Source organism: Octodon degus, unplaced genomic scaffold (assembly GCF_000260255.1).
Source record: "Octodon degus isolate 3935 unplaced genomic scaffold, OctDeg1.0 scaffold00533, whole genome shotgun sequence".
Lineage (NCBI taxonomy): Eukaryota > Metazoa > Chordata > Mammalia > Rodentia > Octodontidae > Octodon > Octodon degus.
In genome coordinates, this window is record NW_004525109.1 from 65,328 (window position 1) to 70,568 (window position 5,241).

General features: G+C 45.9%; 1 long non-coding RNA gene and 1 pseudogene across 1 annotated transcript in view; both read left to right on the forward strand.

The window, feature by feature from the left end:
• Nucleotides 1–247: 247 nt before the first annotated feature.
• LOC101564983 lies at nucleotides 248–851 on the forward strand (annotated as a pseudogene).
• A 2,528-nt stretch (nucleotides 852–3,379) lies between these two features.
• The window catches only part of LOC111814788, a 19,500-nt gene continuing 17,638 nt past the window's right edge, over nucleotides 3,380–5,241 (forward strand). The window contains exon 1 of the long non-coding RNA XR_002819678.1: nucleotides 3,380–3,495. This is a non-coding gene — a long non-coding RNA (uncharacterized LOC111814788). The remainder of the gene's footprint in view (nucleotides 3,496–5,241) is intronic.

The window sequence follows — 5,241 nt, forward strand, 5'->3', positions numbered from 1 at the left end:
CTAGCATTTCAACATGCAGTGTGCAGAATTATTGAGATATTTTACATTTCTTCAAAGCACTCTACCCCAGCCTAGCTCACTGCAGGTGTAACTATTCCTAGGGAACTAGGAATATTTGACCTGTATTTAGGTGTTATAACATATAGAGTTGAAATAAGTAGATCTGCAGGGTATCCAATTGTTCCGACCTACCTGACCATAATTAATAGGTTTCCAATAACTGAATCCAATGTCAAGTGTTCTGTCATCTCATTTGGCCACACTTCCCTCTCCTGTTTAAAGCAGAGAGAAGAGCAACTTAACCCTGTAATTGTAGTTTAAGAATTTACAGGCCAGACTGAGTTTCACCGGGTCGGTGAAGGATCCCAAGATGGCTGGACACAAACTTGCACTGGAAGCCACTGACTGGGTAGCTTTTGGGGAGATTATACCCGGAAACCAAAAGGCTGTTGCTAACTCTGAAGGCCTGAACTGAGACCCTCAGCACCAAGATGGCTGTTCTGTCTGAGAAACTACCAGTGATTAATTGGGCTTACTACAAGGCCAAGGTGACCAAGGCAGGCTTGGTGGGTGACTTTGAAAAGAAGTTTAATGCCCTGAGAACTCTTGTGCTAGAGGATAAATGTACTGCCCTGGTGAATACTGATGAAAAGGAAGATGTAAAAAGTTGTGCTGAGTTTGTCTCTCTTTCAAAGGCCCAGATTGTGGAATATGAGAAACAGCTGGAGAAAATAAGTAACATGATTCCATTTGATCAGATGACCATTGAGAACTTGAATGAAGCCTTCCCAGAAACCAAATTAGACAAGAAGTATCCCTACTGGCCTCATCAGCCAATTGAGAAGTTATAAAATTGTGTCTTGGGGAAAGCTCTGGCCCTTTACATCATACACTCTGGATGTTAAAAATAAAAAATATATGTACAAAAAAAATATACAGGCCAATAATGTTTCAAGTATATTAACAAAAATATCAACTTAAATTGGAAGCCAAAAGTAAATTTATTGATTAGCTAAGAATTAAGTAAATTTATTGATTAGCCAAAAAAAAAAGGGGGGGCCGGGGAGATGGCTCAGTGGAATAAGCGTTTCCCTGGCAAGCGCAAGGGCCTGAGTTCAATCCCTGGTTCTGCAAAAAAAAAAAAAAAAAAAAAAAAAATTTATTGATTAGCTAAGTTGTAACCCAACTTCTCCCTCATCCAGAAATTTCCTCAAGGGAAAGAGAAGTTGAGCCCCTTTTTAGTCTTTGAGAAAAGATTGATTTTGTGTATCATTTTGGCACATTTTTACTTTTAAATTTTATTTAGGGTTTATTTGGTTTTTTTCACCAAGGATCAAGTCAGTCTTTGTTTGGCTGTCGTCACTGTGCCAGAGACTGGGTCCTCCTTGGTTGGCACCAGCTCCTATTGAGTTGGAGCTGCTGGTCCTAAGTGTTGGGTGTTAGAGGCTGGGTTCAGGGACTCCATGGGGACGGAGGGCCAGAAGGAAATCCGTTTGGTTTTTATTAAGTCCCTGAGTATTCTTAGGGAAAAGAAGACCATTAGTCCTGTTGCTAGCATAGAGAACCTATGAGACGCGTCTTTATCATTAACATATTTAATCAACAACTGATAAACCCAGTCCTCATCTGATCTAAGCTTTGGCCAGAAGACAAATGGAATGAAGATGGGAGTTTGTGGCCAAATGAAACAACATTGTATTCTCTTGATTTACTTTTCCATCTAAGAATGGGTCTCCCTGTGTCGTTCAGGCTAGCCTCAAACTCATTATGCAACCAGGCTGATCTTGAACTCAAAGTGATCTTGCCTTAGTCTCCTGAGTACTGATATCACAGGCATACACCATCAGGCTAGGAAACAACAATATTTTATCATCTGAGCTCTTTGGTATTGTCCATAGGTTGTCCAAAGTCCTTACTATCAGTCTGAGGAGACTGTCATGGTGTCTTATTCCTGGAGCCCCTTGGCTTTCCACCCTTCACTGATTGAGAGGCACATAATTTTCCATTCTGTTTGTCCCAAAGCCAGAGGCTCAATCTCCAGCAGATGCTGAGATGTCTCACCATTGGTTATTTTCAATTTCTCTTGAAATCATCTTGGTCTCACCCAAGGTCACATCTCACCCAAGACTGTCACAATCTCAGTCATGTCTCAATCTTATCTGAGACTGTCCTGGAGCAGGGCTAGAATAACCCAATCACCAAAGCAAGATCCTGTCACCCCCATGACTTCTTACCTTGGTTCATGCACAAACTTGCCTGGTTGTCATCGACTCCCTTTAGGCCCTTCTGGGTTGTTGGAAGTCTTTATTGGGTCCTCAGTCCACAGGCTCCAGTTCTTGTCCCAAAGGCCACTGCAACAGGACCATGGGATGTATCTCTTGGTGAAAGTCTTCATGCCTTAGTGGGCTGGGGCCCCATGTTGGGCTCCAGAAATTGTTGGAAATGAGCCCCCAGACTCAATTTGTTGGTACAGATAATGAAGCATCTAGACATCAAGAAATCTTGATGAGGCTTTCACTTTTGCAAAAGGACCCAAGCACATGTTAACAATGAGGTTAGCAGGTGTACAGGACAAAGGAGGGTCTCCCTTTTTATCCCTAATGTGGGAGGAGCAGCTGAGCTCTTTCTCACTGCCTGGTTTATGGGCTCACAGTTGATCTCACTTGGCACTAGGGGAATCTGAGGCGTTGCTGAGGGAAAGGGAAAGCAGAGCAAGGGGGTTGTGGAAACCAGAAAAATCCTTGGCCTGTGATAAGGTATCTTTGGTTTGTATGTGTTCCTGGGTTTGGAACTGAGCAGGCATTTTCTGTAATTTAATGTGTTCAGGAAGAGCTATCTAGGTGCTACAGCCCATGATAAGAGTCACTCCTATTTTAAGGACAGAACTCACTTTCAAAGTGAAGAGGTTAGTTCCTGATCCACCAAGCCTGTCCAGTGCAACACAGCCTCCAGAGAAGTCTGCCACCCTCCCATAGTAACTCCAGGTTGGCATACAGGAAACAGCCAAGACCTCAGAGGGACCAAGGGCCACACCCACTCAAGCCTCTGGAGAGGACTAAAACACTGAGAAATTACTTTGAGTTATTTGTTTCCATTGTAATCTGTCCTCTGAGCCTCTGTGTTTTGGTTTGGTTCATTTGAATTGGCTCCATAAATTGTTTTGTTTGCTCACAGAATTCCCAAAGGAGAACATTCAGATCTATACACAAGAGGTTCCCATTGCACTTAGCCATCCCTTTGCCAGGGACCCGGGTGGTTTATTCCCTTGGAAACCAGAGTAGGGCCAGCCAGAGGGCAGTAGGTAGCTCACCTGTGACCTACAGAGGGTACTTTAGAATTTGGATGGAATTTAGAATTTAGAATTTAGAATGGAGTGGACACCAGTCTTCACAATCAACAGAGTGGCTGTGCGGATGTGGGCTGCTTCTTTGAGGCAGTAAATCGAGTTCAGCCACTTGCACATTATACAGTTGTGTCAGGCTCTCTATGGTTCAGGTGAGTGTTGTTGAGTGACATGTGGCCCACAGCTCTGTGGTCATGCCCTGCCCCAGCCACTGTGGACTGGGGACACCCACCTTCCTGCTGAGAGAGAGGGAGAGAGAGAGAGAGAGAGAGAGAGAGAGAGAGAGAGAGAGAGAGAGAGAGAAAAGACAGACAGTGAGTCTGTGTGTCTGTGTGTTGACTGAGGCACTAGGGACAATGGATTGGTGAGATTGACCAGGAAAACTGGAAAGTCAAAACTGTTCATCTGAAACAAGGTGTCTCCATGAAAAGATGTCACCCAGCCTAGAGCTGTGATCTGTGTGGGTCTGTGAGTGCACCCAGGGCTGCATTGTTTTCACACACAGTAAGTGTGCACTTGTCTGGTACTAGGAGAGGTCAGAAACATCACTAGCCTTGTGCTTCTTATTTAAATGTTTCTCTGCTATCTTCCCTGCAAGCCCGTGTGTTTGTTGGCATTACTTGGTGACACGTGGCCGGTGACACATTTCTCTGGGGGTTGCTGAATCCGCAGCTTCTGTCTGTGCCTCGGCAGTCATTAGTGTCCCTGACCTTGCACATGGGGCCCCACACACCTGGCTCAGGGTGGAGACCAGAGAATGCCAGAGTGTGCCTGCACTAGTCAGGCTTCCAGGCTGCAGGTCACAAGTGCTGCTCAGGCCTGGACTGCTGCCTGTGGGGGAGACGCCTTGCTTCTTGTCAGTGTAAGGTTCCTTGCTGTGGTGTGAGAAAAAAGTGGGAGAGAAGTAAGGAAATACTCTACCACTCAGTGCAGGAGGGCTGCTGAAGAGAAGCTAGGACCCTTGGGGAGGAGGCAGGGAGACAGAAGTTTAGGGCTGGGCTGGGGCTGGGGCTCGTCTGGGCAGTATGGTGGTGTAGTAGGAGCTGACTGGGGAAGGCTTGGCACGCACAGAAAGACAGCACAGGACGTTTCAGTTTAATCGGAATAGAAGATGGAAGTCAGCTTAGGAGAAGCACATTGTTGGTCTTGGATCCCCACGCGTGCTGCCTTGCTGCCATGACCTGGGCCATCAGTCAGAAAGTATCATTCTTACTCCTGAGTCTATTTCTATTGTCATCTCTCCACTTCTAATGTGCATTCCATGTGTGTTTTCATGGAACATTGTGTGACATGCACACAGCATTGGATTCTTCATATTTCCTTTTGAAATTTCTGAAACTCAGCTGATTTCTAACTGAATCTGCTCCTTGGGGTCCATCTGCACAGCTGCTCAGGACCTCCTAGGGGCTGCTGGTGAGGAATGCAGTAGCTGTGAGGACCCTTAAATTTGCTTTAGCAAAGCTGGACATGGCGGCGCATACCTGTAATCCCAGCACTTGGGAGCCTGAGGCAGGAGGATTGTCGTGAGTTAGAGACCAGCCTAGGCTACAAAGTAAGCTCAAGGCCAGCCTTAACTGAATAGTGAGACCTTGTCTCAAAAAGACAAAAAAGAAAAAAAACTTTGATTCAGCAAACATCAGACCTCACAGCAGAGGCTCCCCTTCCCCCTGCAGTGTTCCCTAGGTGTTGCTTTCAGGGGTGAGGTCACTGGTCAAGGGACGATCATCTTGATTTCTGATGGTCTTGTCAAGGGACCAATGCTTCTCCACAAGGCCCCTGAGTGACACAGTGAATCTTCTGGTGGGGGGCCTGACTGTCCCACTGTCCTGCTCCATCTGCTTCTCTCCTTCTGACATGTGGTCTCCAAGAGGCACTGAAAGCTCACAGAGTGTGATACT